Source organism: Pezoporus flaviventris, unplaced genomic scaffold (assembly GCF_033815535.1).
Source record: "Pezoporus flaviventris isolate CSIRO_AGI_PZ_B2104156 unplaced genomic scaffold, CSIRO_AGI_Pfla_v1 ptg000041l, whole genome shotgun sequence".
NCBI lineage: Eukaryota > Metazoa > Chordata > Aves > Psittaciformes > Psittacidae > Pezoporus > Pezoporus flaviventris.
Window position 1 is genome coordinate 4,972,027 of NW_026892589.1, and position 14,956 is coordinate 4,986,982.

Below are 14,956 nucleotides of genomic sequence, written 5' to 3' on the forward strand. Positions count from 1 at the left end.
ACAGAAACCCTGATGAGGAAACTCTCACAGGAATATCAAGTCAGTACATTGTCTTTGATTTAAACAAATCACTTCACAGTACACACTGTAAGTAAGGCACAGACCTCCGTCGGCACTGGGAGCACGTGGGGGTTCAAACCTCCATACACATCTCCAAAGCACAGTAAATTTCGGGGATTTTTATACTTTACATTCCCATCTTGATATAATTTTACCTAAAGCATGAACACATACAATTGGGTAAGTTATATAACTGTAGTCCTCTTATCCTACTGCACACTCGGGTTAGGGCTACAATGACAGTCTATTGGTTACCTTTCAGCTTTCAACTACTAATACCTGCAAGCTACGTGCTTAGTTCTTTGCTGAAATTGTTATCATAACTTACCATTAGGGATGTGCCTGCTTAGAACCAATTTACAGAAGCAGATGCAAGGCGTCTACAGGTCCCAATTCTAATGCATTGTTTATCATGCTTCACCAGAAAGTCAGGTTCCCATCCTCAGAGGGGCACCCTGTCAAGCCAGGATTCACGTTTAGGTGCTAAGCCATACTCATGCTAAAAAGCAACGTTATTTCAGCTAAGGCCTAATGCCTTGGTCTCACTTAGTTACTGTGCTCATAGCACTTTCTAGCCAACACTTGTAAATGCAGACTCGGCTATACCTCCCACTAAAGCACCAACACTATCATTTGGGTTTATTAATTGCAGTTGCCTGTTATACGTGACAAGTCAAACGTTGCACTACAAAACCTAGTTTAGAGCAGTCTTTTAGGAGCTGGAAGTCAGAAAACCTGCGCTCGCATTAAATTCTTGCAAGCAAAGCTACTGCCCGCAGCACTTGAACATCTCCTTCTTGCTCAGATGGACACCCGTAAATCACCTAACATCGCGGTGTACGGCACAGCCACAGCTTTAGGAAACCTACAGCTCCTCTGCCCCCTCCTCGGCAGCCTGGGCCGTGCCAGCGCTCCGGGCCCTGGCTCTAACGGTGACGCGAGGCCGCCACCGCCGCACCTTCACTCTCGAGCTTTATTGCACACCCGCGGGTTCCCTCCTCAAGGGTTCTCTGCAGCTTAAAAAAGACGGGTTTATTCCATGAAAAAAACCCACCAAAACACACCAAATTAGATTATGTGTTTTTTTTACCACAGCGAGACACGAGCCTTGAGCCGGGCCCGCCTCAGCCGAGGGGCAGCGCAGCCGCTCAGCACCGGGCCGCCGCCGCAGCCGCAGCCAGGGCGGGCAGAGCACCGCGTGTTTCCCGGCGCCATCCCCGCGGGCAGCGCCGGCGGACCCGCAACCGGTCACGGGCCCGGGGCCACCTGCACCCGGCGCCGCCGCCGCCTCACGCCCAGGTGCGCGGCACAGCGCCTCGAGCCGCCGCCGCCTCAGCCCAGCCCAGCCCAGCCCAGCCCCGCCCCGCGGCGCAGGCGACTGCGCATGCTCCACTGCTGCCCGCACGCGCCCCTCCCTGCTGCCCCCGCCATGGGCACCAGTTGGCCTGCGCGCGGCTTGGCGCATGCGCAGTGCGGTGGCACCGCCCGCGAGGGGCGGGGCGGAGGCGGGTGGAGGGGGGGGTCCCTGCTCCCCGCGCGCCCCTCCGCGCCCCCTCTCCCCTCCCGCCGGCGGAGCTCGCGGCGCGGCCCAGCCCGGCCTCACCCGGCGCGGTCCCGTCCCCGTCCCTTCCCCTCCCCTCCCCTCCCCTACACACGGGCCGCGCCGCGAAGAAGCGGGAAGGAGGCGGCTGCCCGGTAAGCGCCGAGCGCCGGCGAGCTCAGCCCCGACCCCCGCTCGCTGAGGGGCCACCCGCGGAGGCCCCAGCAAGGCCCATGTCCCGGGCTCCCGCCGCCCGCAGCCCCTTCCCGCGCCTCCCGGGTCCGATCTCCTCCTTACGGCCGCCGCCCCCTGCGCTCCGTGTGCCCTGAGGGGCCTCCGGCCGCGCTGTCACCCCTCAGCCGAGCCCGGCGGTGACAGCCGCCCTGCTCCCGCCTCAGTTACCTCAGGTCCCCGCGCGCGCCCCGCGGCCGCGTCCTCCTCCCTCCCCTGGCTGGTGGAGCCGCCGCGTCTCTGTCACCCATTTTGTGGCTGTGCCTGAGGCGCTGCCGGACAGAGCCGCCCCCGGGGAGCCGTGAGGTACCGGAGGGCTTCGCCGTTCCCGGCTAGCGGGGCAAGCTCCCGTTTGCATCCCTCGGTGCAATCATCCGTTTCACGCTGCTAGCTTGTTTCTGTGGAGAGGGATGGCGGTGGGGCGTGTGGAAGCTTTGCTGAGGAGAAGGGTGGATTGCCTGCGCTTCAGTGCCCTGTAGCTAGGTTTGGTGTGATGGGGAGGACCTTTGGATTTTGGTCTCGTGGTTGTCTGGAGTGCCGTTTTTCTGTATTTTCATAGCTGAAAGATCTATAAACTCCAGTTTTGTGCCTGCTGTCACCCCTTCTCTACTCCACGGTATTCCTTCTTGTAAGCCTTATGTGATCTGGGACAGAATCAGAGTCAGCAGCCTGTTCTAAGGGTCTTCCATGCTCGGTGTCCTCAGAGAGAAGAACAGTGCAATGCTGATCCTCAGCAAACTGCACACTCCTCTCTACAACAGCATCTCATTGTGTGTGACTGCATGGAGTGTCTGTCTCTGCTGGGATCTGGAAAACACAGCTGTCTCGTAGCAAAAAGTATGGCTTGTAAATGGTTCCACTGAGTGGAAAGTGTTCTGAAGAGCCATAGGTTGCGTTGAAGGACGTAGTCCATGCAAGCTGTGCTCACCCCAAAAGCAAACATGAATCTTCTGTTGCTGCTTCCTGCTTAATTAATGGTATGAACTTTGGCTGCTGAAATGTAGACAAACTAAAGCCAGTGGCTGCTTTTAACTCCCTGTGGGTCACAGTATAGTTCTGCAGTGGCTCAGAAGTGCAGTTTCTCCTGTTCCCTCCAGCCTAGCTGATCGGTGTTGGGTAGTTGCTAACAAAAATGAAAAGAGCGGATCACTGTAAACAGACTGAGATTGGAGTAGTCTCTTGTATCTTGTAACACTGCCACTTAACTTTCAGTTGATGGGAAGATCAGATTCTAGGCTGGTAGACTGTGTGAAATTGCAGAAAAGGAAACTTGTTTATTCAGATGTTTCAGTATGTCTGAAGACCTGTGTCTGTTTTTCTTTCTTTACCGAATACAATACGTAATTGTAGAGAACAAAACATCTCAAATCTCTTTGATTGATTGTAGCATTTCTGTCAGATACAGTGTCATCTAGATTAGTACTGCAGTCCACATTTCCCAGTTATTGTATGCTCAAGTGAAAGAACTATTTGTTGGCATGAGTTTTGGTGTGATCATCAATAAAGATCTTTGTACTCTCTTTAGCAGTTTAAAAGACTGCTTTATTAAAATTTGGTGATGGTGGAACATCACAGTGGGCAAACCTCTGTGCAGGATTTCCAGTGCTCATGGACTGCGCTTTTTACTGTGTTTTGCAGCTTACCAGCTCTGTGGTATTTTCCTTTTCCCTCCATGTTCTAAGGCGGTGTGATCTCTGTGGCCTTCTAGGCATGCTACCAAAGGCGTCTTCTGCATTAGGCTTCAGGAAAGGCCAACGAGTTTTAGAAGTTTCTGTCTATGTGCATGTTGGAATAGTTATTTTTATGCTGCAAAGATTTCATTGTGCGAAATAGATGAGGTGGTGTACAGTTAACTCCTTAGGTATGAATAAATATATGTTTCTAAGTAATGTGGTGAAGGGAATCAAGTTTGTGCCGTTTTTGCTTTATTGTTAGTATGAAAGAGGAAAATACACTCAGAAGGTAGAGGCATGTGATGGAAATTCGTAAGAGATCTTTCACTAGCATACTTCAGAAGTTCCTTTTTTCTTGCCTTGATCTTGCGATGGTGGAGCCTGTGTTGCCAACTAGGATCCAGTTTTAGAAGTGTAGAATGCTATTAATGTCTCTATTGCTCAGTGGGGAAAACAGTGTAAGAAATGTTATGCTTTTACTTCCTGGCTTCAAAAATCACTCCATTTGATCATTTTTTTAGTCTTTCTACTGAAAAAGGGAAAATGGGTGTTGAAGCTGAGTTATATTCTTAATCGTAGCCTTAAGTGACTAGTCACAAGGAACATATTACTTGTTTCCTTTGAGCTTTTTCCAACTGAAATGATCACAGAAGCCACTTAACAGTTTAATGCAGCCTACAAATCATCATAGGTTACTATCTTTTAACATATAAATAACACATCATTAGAGTTTTCACAGGCACATGCATTATTTTCTTTGGGAAGGAGGATTTTTTTTTCTTTACCATAAAGACACTACAATTTTTGATCATCTTTGTAAATAAAATGTCTTAGGGTTCCTTAATTTTGCAAAGAACTGACACTGTTGCAAATAAGTGGCAGAACTAATAGCTTCCCAAATTGCAGAGAAGGGTAGCACAAGAACCAGTTGTGAAGTTGGGTCAAAGAGACTTTTTTAAGGGGATCAATCTGAAAGTTGTCGGTACCAAAAGAAAAATATGTTAATTTAGAACTAGCCATTTGTTACACATTAAAGGGTTGTAAAGTCACTTAAGCAAAATTCCAAGAGAGAAAGTAACTAATTTTTACTAAGGACTTGGTTTGACGTCTGTAAAAGAAAAGTCTTGCATGATCTTCAGTTAATTTTATTTTCCAGGGCTGTTTGCCAGAATGAAGCCAAGCGAATGATTGCCTGTAACTAACTGTTATATATGCAGTTTTAGTCAGGAAAATAAACTAGGCATCTAACATCTAGTATTTAAATAGTATTTAAAAGGAATAAAGGTAGTATGGAAGTACTCAAGTGATGTATTTGATGACATCAGCCTGAAAGTATCAGTATTTTCTGATGCTAAAACCATTTCCTCGACTGGTCATTTGGCCATTATAGGATACGTGTTCTGCACAGGTACATGCAGTGAATAAATGATTTCCTGTGGGATATACTTTTAGGGAGTGGGTGGAAAGCTTGACCAAGAGGCTGGCATTCTGAACACTCCTTGAAACTTCATGTTCTTCTTAGTCCATTTCTGTATATGTTCTTAATTAAAAGCACTCCGTGGTTTTGGCAGATGAAGCCTTCTTGAAACTTTGGCTGCAGAATTTCCTTGCTCTGTGAGGGTTGGTGCTGGAGAGGCTCCTTCAACAGAACATTTCACTCTTCATTGCTAAAATGTTGGCAGTCTTCATATTGACAAGTCTTAACTGACACAGGCAAGTTATAAAAATGGTCCATTAGAGCTTGACTTTCTCTGTTTAATCATAGGATTTTTTTTAATTTTAATTTTAACTGTGTTGCCAAGTTGTACTGAGCTTAAAGTTTCTTTTGTTTAGCGAGCTAAAGGGCACTGAGATTTGATGATGGGTATGCATTCAAAGTAGCATCATGTGCAGTGAAAAACCTCTCTTTCTTTGCAAATAAGGATTATGTCTATTTCAGTTTGCTTTTCCCTAAGAACCAACCAGCGTTGTAAATAGTTAGAGGTAAATATTTCTTTCAAGTCCCTGAAAAATATGGACTTTTCTGGAGAAAAAGAGAAATTAAAACTGCTCTTTATAGACATAATTTCTACCATAAATCTGAGTAACTCTGCTCACTTGAAACTCTAGTTTTTCTTTTAGTTGTTTCTGTGGCAAAAGAGATCTTTCCTTCCTAGCAGTGACAGAAGCATGCACAGCCACATTTTATCTATACTCACTTATCACATGGTCTCTTGAAAAGATGAGTTTCTTAAATAATTATAGTTGCTGGAAGTTGTCATCAAATTATTCTTGACTTATGATTTCTAAATATGAGATGCGTCCTAGAATGTGGCGATGTCACTGGGTCTGGCTATACTGAGAACATTTATTCAAGAATTAAGATGTTAAAATTAACACTTGCTACCATAAACGTTTCACCCACAATTATTGCTGTTCTTTTTGTATAGACTTATACAAAACTATACAAAAATATAGACCTCCAGGTTTCCTTAACCTGGAAGTCTGACTTTGAAAAAGTTCTTAAGGGTGCTGTTATGCTATTCTCCAAAGGTTTTGATTGTTTGCTATGATAGATGTTACTGTGATTTACAGTAAAATTACAGAAAAACATTAGAAACACTTCGAAGATGATCATTCCAAGTTTGCACATGAGATTTCAGTCTACTTGTGTTTCACATTCAGAAGTAAATTTGCTATATAAAAACCATAAAATTATAACAATATGCATTATAAGATTTTCTTGGTAGGTTTCTGAGAATGTTTCTGGTATATACCTGTAAAATAAATAGTATCTATTCCATTAAGGCTATAACTTATGGATTAGTGTGTAAGTAAAGGATATTTGAAGGAAAAATAATTAAAGACTTCAATAATGTCTTTCTGAGTAGAAAGACTACATTTTTCTGGTGGGAATGGGAAAGCTATTCTGAGTTCTTCAGCCAAACATCAAAGGCTCACCACAAAACCTGAAGTTACAAGAGCTTATCAGAGAAATACAGTAGAAGTGTTTCACAATGGCAAGTGCTAAGGTGTTAGGTACTTGGCATTCCATGGCGATAGCAGCACATGAGTAGTCACATCATTTAGGGATGCTGTACTGGGCCTGGACTTTTAATGCTTTCACAGGCTGTGTCTTACGTAGAGTTCTGCATTGCTCCAACAACCAAACTGTCCATGGTAACAGGTACTCCATAAACTGGTTACTGATTCACTCTTTTCCAGAAGGCATGGAATAAAAATGTGAAAGAGAAACAGTATCTTACCCTTTTCCCAGGGGAGGAAAAAAAATAGTGGCCACAAATGGGAACCTCCCCATCCTGCCATAGAATCATAGAACGGGTTGGGTTGGGAAAGACCTTGAGATCATCCAGTTCCAAACCCCCTGCCATGGGCAGAGATGTCTCACACTAGACCATGTTGCCCAAGGCTCTGTCCTGAGGACTTTTTTCCTATATGACTCAAATGTATGTCCTTGGGCTTCCACACTGGGGTAGCTCCTCCCTGAGTGATACCAGGTTATTTAGGAAAGATTTGCATGCAGTTCCATCTCTTCTCTGCCAAGCCTAAAGGATTTTAAACTAAGTAATGAGTGCGCTGCTGGTAGGTCTTGGAGGTGAAGGAAGATGTGGGTCAGAGCCATAGATAGCCAGTCTTCAGACCCCTCAGTGCCTTGTTTTGTCTTGTGTTGATTGCTTTAAAATGACACTGTTCATCACTCTTGCCTCACCTTTCATACCATGTATCTCCACAGAATAGTGTGGCTTGGAAATTGGTGGTGGTAAGGTGGCAATAAGAGGTTCATTTAAATCAGGGCTGTTGCTGAGTTTCCAATAGCCTGAGACTGAATTAAAACAAATTTGAGGCTACACTGTCTCTGAAAGGATGAGCCTTCCTTCTTGTTCCCAGTTCTAGGTCCCGCTGCTTCCTTTGCATAGTATCTGGCAATTACAGGGTGAGTCAGATCAGGACTGATCTGACTGAAAGACCAACTCATCAAAAAACAACCTATGATCGCTAGAATAGAAAGAAGGGAGAGGTCTGAGGAAGCGGTGGGACAGCCTTTTTTGGTGGCAGGGTGCAATTAAATAATTTTCATTACTAGCTTAAGCAATCCCCAGCAGGCACTTCCCTCCTTCAGCCTTAGCAAGGCTGGCTTCTGGATGGTCCATTCCCATCCAGGCCATTCCCTTGGGTCACCTGTGACCAGGATGGTCTTTCTGGGGCTGGGAATCCCAGAGCTGTAAGCACCTGGGGGCTGGGATGGTCCTCAGGGAATGTATCTCTGTATCCTTCTCCTGTTCTCTTATTTTTTTTGTTGCAGTGCCCTCAGGAATGTTGCCAGACTAGGTCAGTGGTGAGGTGGACATAGTGAGCATGCCCTCACCTCCCAGGTCCATAAATCCAGGCGATAGAAAGTGCTCTAGTTGAGAATATGTTAGTCAACAGCTGGTAAGAACAGATTTATTGTCATAACTATACTGGAAGGAGGATTCAGTTTTGGGGCTTTTATGAACTGAAGATCTGGTGTCGTGTTTTGGATGAACATGGCACTTGGTTGAAGGTATTCACTTTACCTTACAGGTTTTACCTGTAACATACATATGTTGGGAACCTCTGGTCTTGCTCCTGAAGTAGCACATTGCCCATCCATTCTTCTGGTGGGAGCTAAGCTACTGCTTCTTGTCTTCTCCTTGGGAGCTTCATGTAGCAGCAGAAGCCTTTGCTGCAGTTGTTGATGTAAGAGTTCAGCTGTCAACATTTTCAGTGGGCAGAAGGGAAAAGGTCACCACTGATAACCTACTCTAGCCAACACTTTTGGGAGCAGCTGTGCTAAAGACAAGAGTACATCACACTGAAATGTCTACTGAGCTAGTCAGTTTGAACAGGAAGCTGTTGTATTAGTTGTGCACCTCTTGTGGTATTCTGACAAATTCCCTGGTCTTAAAATTGTACATTGCTGGTTTTGAAAGTACTTCTCTGGCAGTGCAAGGGAAATTTCCACGTGTGCAGGAGAATCTGGTTAAGGAATACAGTATATGCTTAGGTTTGTATGACATTAAATACACCTTTGTAACTGGAGGGTTATTGATTTTTGTAATAACAGTTACTGTAGAACATGCTTGGAATAATGATAAACAACACTTTCAGTTAATGTGGTTAACAGACCAAGTATCATTTTTTTGGACTATCTGCTTTTCCTAGTTAAAGCTGGCTAGTCCTTTAGCTGGGAAATTTACTGTGGTTCTTTTTTTTTCCCCAGAAAACCTACAGTACCAAAATATGAGATGGTTCTGGTTTGTTGAAATTTTAACCTAAGGGTTTTACAGAGAAGGCCGATATTTCTGCCAAGTTTGTTTGAGCCTATGTCTAAAATCTAAACAGAGTAATTAATATCCCGGAAAGAGGAATATATTACATCATCTGTTAGTGCATGGTGTGACATTTGGGTACAACTGTGAAGTTTAGCAAAAGGAGTGAAAAAAGACAAACCAAACCATTGCCCCTTAGGACAAGGGGCAGTGGGTGTAAACTGGAGCATAGGAGGTTCCACGTGAACATCAGGAAAAATTTCTTTACTGTGAGAGTGACAGAGCACTGGAACGGGTTGCCCAGGGGGGTTGTGGAGTCTCCTACGTTGGAGATACTCAAGGCCCGCCTGGATAAGTTCCTGTGTGATATACTCTAGGTTACCCTGCTCTTGCAGGAGGGTTGGACTAGATGATCTTTTGAGGTCCCTTCCAACCCTTAGGATTCTGTGATTCTGTGAAACCAGGTTTTAGTGTCCTTTCATATTTATCATAATTAATATTCTACATATTGTATTTGCTCTTCTATTTCCTTTACCATGTTCTGCTGGTTGAGGTATGTCAGCTTGCACTGTATGAGACACACAGACTGCCTTCACATGTAAGGGTTTTTTTCCACTATGGGTATTATCTACACCAATGAAACAAAACCTGCTTAATAGTAACATGGATGGTATTCTCATCTATAGCATGAGCAGCATAGTTAATGAGCATGCTCCAGGGTACTTAGGCTGCTTAGAACATCTTTTAATCAGCTCATGATGGATACCAATAAGGTGATTTTTTGTTCTGGTATACAAAACTGTAATAAAAAAAACCCTAAGAAGCTTCTGAAGGTGCACTCAATGTAGGAATTAAGTCCTGAGACAGTGCTCCCCTTCCATGTGGAACAGATTCCCCATGCTAGAAGAATCACTTGGATTTAGTTGTTTTTTCTTTCCTCAGCAGTGGTTTGAAATAGTTTAAAGTAGGAGCTTGAAAACAAGACTACGTTATTTAATTTTGTTATGAAAAGGCTTTTAGAGCACAGTTCGTAAGTTTAGGAGCTCTGTAAATGTTCCTGTCACTTGTCTGGAATGTTAAGTATTGCAACAGTTACACATTGCTCACAGCAGTTGAAGCTCTGAAGTTTTCTCCAAAGAAGGAGTAGAGAAATTTAGGTATATAACAGCCAATTCTTGCCCAAAGCTCTGGTCTTTCCTCCCCTCGGTTTAAAAGAGAAGTAGCAAGAGCAAATGTGGCTTGAAAACGTAACTTAAAAAGGTAGAATTTCTATTGTCGGAATTCCACAACTTGTAATGGAAAACTAAAAACCCTATTGAATTTTTAAGATAGAAAGTAATAGGGAAGCCATTCCTCTGTAAATAACTACCTGCTTCAGTTGTTCCAAAATTGCAGCATCCATAAATCACTGACATCTGTATATTTTACTCACTGTACAAGAACAGAGCAGACATGGCCCTGGCTGGTGCAGGGATCCATCCCACCTGGTACTGGGATGTGAACAGATGCCTCAGGAAAAAAAAACCAAACCTGAAGCCTTCCCTCCTGCTCTGCCTGCTTTCCCACCCTGCAATTATTTTTGGCTCAGAGGGGTTTCTGGGTCCTTTGTGCTCACCTATTTAGCATCCATTAGGGAATTTCTCTACCTTGTGCATGTCCAATCTCCTCTTCCACTCACTCTGTGTGCAGGCACAGCATTCTTTCAATCTTCATTAAAAATATGGCTCATTTTTTCTTAATTTGAACCTGGCTCTGACTTCATTTGTTGGTCTTTTAGTGAAGAGATGATTAACAGCCAGTCCCCGTCTGCCTTCTCAGTATCTTCCAAGATTTGATAGGCTTTTGTTGTGTTCCCTGTGAGATGTCTCATGGGAGCTATTATACATTATATACCTTTGATCTTATTTTTGCCCCTTGCTGAAACTTTGCCAGGTCTATAGGGAATCATTTGGTTTTTTCAGGTGGAGAGACCAGAGCTGCATGAATCAATTAAGCTGTGGGTAGATGGGCAAAAATTTGACTTGTTGAGTGAGATATTTGTATTTTATGAATTGTTCCCTGTTCCTTTCTTTAATAATTCCTGGAATTGCTTTGGTGTCCTTTTGTTTGGGGTGTTTTGCCTTATTCCAAACACTGCTGGAATAAAAACTGATAGTTTAATGAAGCTGTGAATCAAAACACTGAAGTCTTGATGAACAGTGTTGATGAGTTGAGAGCACATTTATATATGAAGCTTTTCCCCAAGAGTTAGATTGCTTTTTATTTATCTAAATTTAAGTTTCTTTGCTGTTTTTATTGTCTAGTTAGTCTCTTTTCTGATTCCATGCAGTTTCCTGTTATCCTTGGTATCTTAAATAACCCTCTAGCATCAGCTAACTTTCAGGTCACTAAAACTGATGTCTTCATCTTGAGCAATAAAACAGATGCACTGCTTTGGGCTTGTGGAATCTGGTGGTTAATGGATTATGTTTTTGAAACTATTGAGCAAGAGACATCATGGTAGAGTGCCTGTGCAGCTTGCAGGGTGGAAGCTTGAGCTATGGAACTTATAAATGTAGAAAACTCTGTCTCTTCTTATGTAGCTTGTTTTGTATCCGCCTAGGGAGATTCTGAATCTGTGTTTCACAGGGGGTTGAAGAGGCTGTATTTCATAATCTTTTCTTCACTGTTCTGCCTTTTGGGACTATGTAAGTGACCTAAAAATGTCATTCCCTTATTATCTGGGCAAACGTTGTCAGCCTAAATACATCAAATCTAAAGAACCTGTACAAATAGAGGGTGAAAGTGTGCTAACTCCATTGCTCTTAGATGTGAATATTTCTGTTTTCCTCTGTAATTGAGGAAATGTGATTTTTCAAATATGCTCAGTATAGTCAGTTTTGAGGGATCAGTTGTTTCTATATTTCTGGAACTCCTAGAAGTTTACTTGAAGATTATTTATAATTTTAGTAATAATTCACAACTTTTAAATAGATAAAACTGCTTAGTACCTTTTGATACCTTGTATTTCCAACCAAAAGCAAAAGACTAACACCTCTGAGGTGCTTAACCCTCACTTACCTTGGAGCCATAATAAACTACTTTTTGTACTCTTTTAATTGGGCCTTACTTTTGTGACAGCAATATTGGCATAAATAGGCTTGTTAGATAATGGGTGAGATTATTTTAATCGCAGTTAGAGATCATACCCTCCCTGCTTTAGCTTTCAGGTTTCTAAAGAGTGCATAAGAGTCACCCTGAAAGCATTGCATGTTGGCTGGGTGGATGTATCATATCAGTTTCCAGTAAGGAGCAGAGCCATGCCATTGGGCAAAACACTTTTAAATTATTATTTATGGAGTTGTATTTGCAGTTGGTATAAAATGCAGGACTGGTTTCACATGCCTCCACAGAGCAAGGAGAGCACGCTCCTGAACAGGATTCTCTTTTGTTTCCGGGACTATGTGTGCTGTGGAAAGAGAGACCTCTGGGAAAGGATACAGGTTAGAGCAAATAGTTACATTTTAGTTTAGGAATGCAGTCTTTCTATCTGATATTTTGGGCTTTGTGTTGTCAGTTTTCCATCTTGATTTATTTTATAATTGATGCTGTAGAGTTGGTGTTGATCAGGTGTTTTCCAGTAGTGTCTTGTGCCTGTTGATAAATTGTTTAGTAGTGAGAGATGAGGAACCTCCAAAAGTCTCTCTTTTGACTACTTCATAGAGTTACAACTCTTAATGACACTGCAACTTCTTAGTGTTAAGCTCCTACTTCACTTTTTTGGTTGTGTTTTTTTTTTGTTGTTGTTGTTTTGTTGGTTTTTTTTTTAAATTTATTTCTTGAGGTGGGAGGAATTGTGTGTAAAGGGAAAGGAAATCTTCAGTAATTCCTTCTTTCTCCCTAGGGTAAAATATGAACTACAGCTTCATATGCAGTATTTGCTTTTTAAAACAATAGTGAAAGAATATTTTAGCTCTCATTTGAATGAGAGTGTTATTTAGTGTTTTGTGTTAATCTTTAGAAAGTTTTATTTGGCTAGTGAGCATTTTTTTCCCTTATTTAAAATTAATGTTGGGCAGAGACAAGTTTATTGTTGACTCTTAATACTGTGTCTTCCTAAGGAATGTGTTCATCTTTAGAAGCATAAAGGTCATCTTTTCCTGCAGTATCTGCCTTTTGAGAAACTGGGTGAAGCAGGGATTTTCCACTTACAGTTCAACAATATTGATGCCTTTGTTTTCAGTGCTGAAACCCCATCCTCCTTTCCTGGAGAAGGCAGGAGGAGAGAAATTTGCCCAGAGAGGTCATAAATTCACTTTAGGAGCCTGAGTGAACAGCTGCTTAAAGAACCTGTAATGCTAATTAATGTCTTGTCCTTATTTTAAGCTAAGTGGGACTCACTTGTATCTTTTTATGAGTTTTAAAACTATAATTACAAAATCTTCTTTCAGTAAGAAGTAACCACTAGAGTTTAGTTTGTCTGGAACAAAAACAGGACCAGCAGTACCCAAACTTCCCTGTTCTCTGAGTATCTTCTTAGAAAGGTGGTTCTACCTTTGAATTTCATTAAATAACAAAGAGTGGTTTTCAATGTAGAATTTATGGGTATTTTAAACTAGTGCTGAGCTGAAACATAAGGGTTATACTTAGTTACTTTATTGAATTTCAGTTAGTTACGTCACTTTGCAATGCAGTTACTGTTACTGAAGCAAATACTGTGGCATGTTTTCAGGAACAAAATGTGTTTCTAAAACGTGTTTTTAGAAAAGCCATTGTGGATGAGAAACATTTGGCTGCGCCCAGTCTTCTGTCACTGGTAACCTCTGTGATATATTTTTTGGAGTGTAAATAGTTTGTACTGCAAAAGCTAATGTTAGCCTGTATTTCTCTTTGAGATTATACATCCAGTGGGTTACATTACTGTACTACTTGCTGTAATAAGTGGATCCAAAATGTATGGATCTTTTACTGTGTGTGCAAAGATCATGTGTGCAGTGGGCATCTGGCATGTTGTAAGGTGTGTCAGACTTGATGAGTGTGCTCTGTAGACTTGATAAATGTGTATTGCAAGTGGCCATTGCGGGGTGTCTGCATGCCAGCTGAAACTACGGCTTTATCTAGATTGCCAGACAAGGTTGTCAAGCTCTGACCAAATGTATGATAGTCATACACTAACCTTCATTGTAGCACTGTTTTTCTAGCTCTGTGAGCTGTCAAAAAGTTATGGTTCTGATTTGCTGGATTTGTTGCAAGACAAATTGAAGTAATTTTTAAATGCAGTCAGCTTCACTGCGCAGTGGAACTTCATTTATTTCTCAAGTATGCTGTGGGCAACTTCTTTATGTAGTCTGTAGAACATCAAAATATTCAATGGTAATGATGCCAGCTTTACTAAACAGCTCTATCCTCTTTGGTCTTTTCAGTTTGAGTTTTCAACTGCATAAGATCAAAGCACAAGTGTTGAACTCATAAACATGAAAATGGCAAGAAATGTAAGTGTGGCAACTTGGCACTATGTGTAAATATTAGCATCTACTTCTGGAATCTAGTAGGTAGTTGTACTACTTAAAATTATGTGTGTATAGCAAACATATTACCTTCATGGGGCTTTTCTGGTTTGGGTTTTGGTTTTCTTAGAGGAGTGTCTCATCTCAATTACCTCTCAGTTATTTAATCTTCTGTGAAGGCATTATGATTACTAGTAGCCATGTGGCAGGACCAGTGCATTTTTGACATTCTGATGATGAAACTGCAACAGCAAACAAAGTTTTCTGTGTATGTTCTTGCCAGCTTTCAGAGCTAAAGGGAATCTGGAAACTATAAGCAAATATTTTCAGTGTCTTAAAATGCAACTTCCTGTTGCTTCTGTAAACAGCACTTGGGGGTCTGAGGAGGCAACTGGAGTTTTACTGATTACTTGTGTGCAGCTGAGGTGGTGATAGGGAAGGAGGAATGTGTGTTGGTGTATAGTGTTAATTTTGTTAACTGAAAAGAATTAGTACTCCTGATCAATGTGTTTTTGTGTGGCACATCTTGTACTCAACCACCATCTGCTTTTTGTGCCTTTGAAAAGCTTCACTTCTTAAGAGATGGAAACAACCAGCTGTGTTCCATGTTTCTAATCAGCTGTAGGATATTGGTTCAGATGTACCTGATCACTTACTTCCACCCAGAATGTGTAA

The 14,956-nt window shown here is 42.4% G+C and overlaps 1 protein-coding gene across 4 annotated transcripts in view; it reads left to right on the forward strand.

The window, feature by feature from the left end:
* The first annotated feature begins 1,669 nt into the window (after positions 1 to 1,669).
* The window catches only part of SPECC1L (sperm antigen with calponin homology and coiled-coil domains 1 like), a 63,012-nt gene continuing 49,725 nt past the window's right edge, over positions 1,670 to 14,956 (forward strand). For 2 of the 4 annotated variants that reach the window (XM_061465953.1, XM_061465952.1), the window contains exon 1: positions 13,349 to 14,266. The gene's annotated coding sequence lies outside the window, so the exon portion shown is untranslated. Of the gene's footprint in view, positions 1,756 to 2,010; positions 2,138 to 13,348; positions 14,267 to 14,956 lie in introns of those variants that run through there. The other 2 variants (XM_061465949.1, XM_061465951.1) reach the window with 2 other exon arrangements.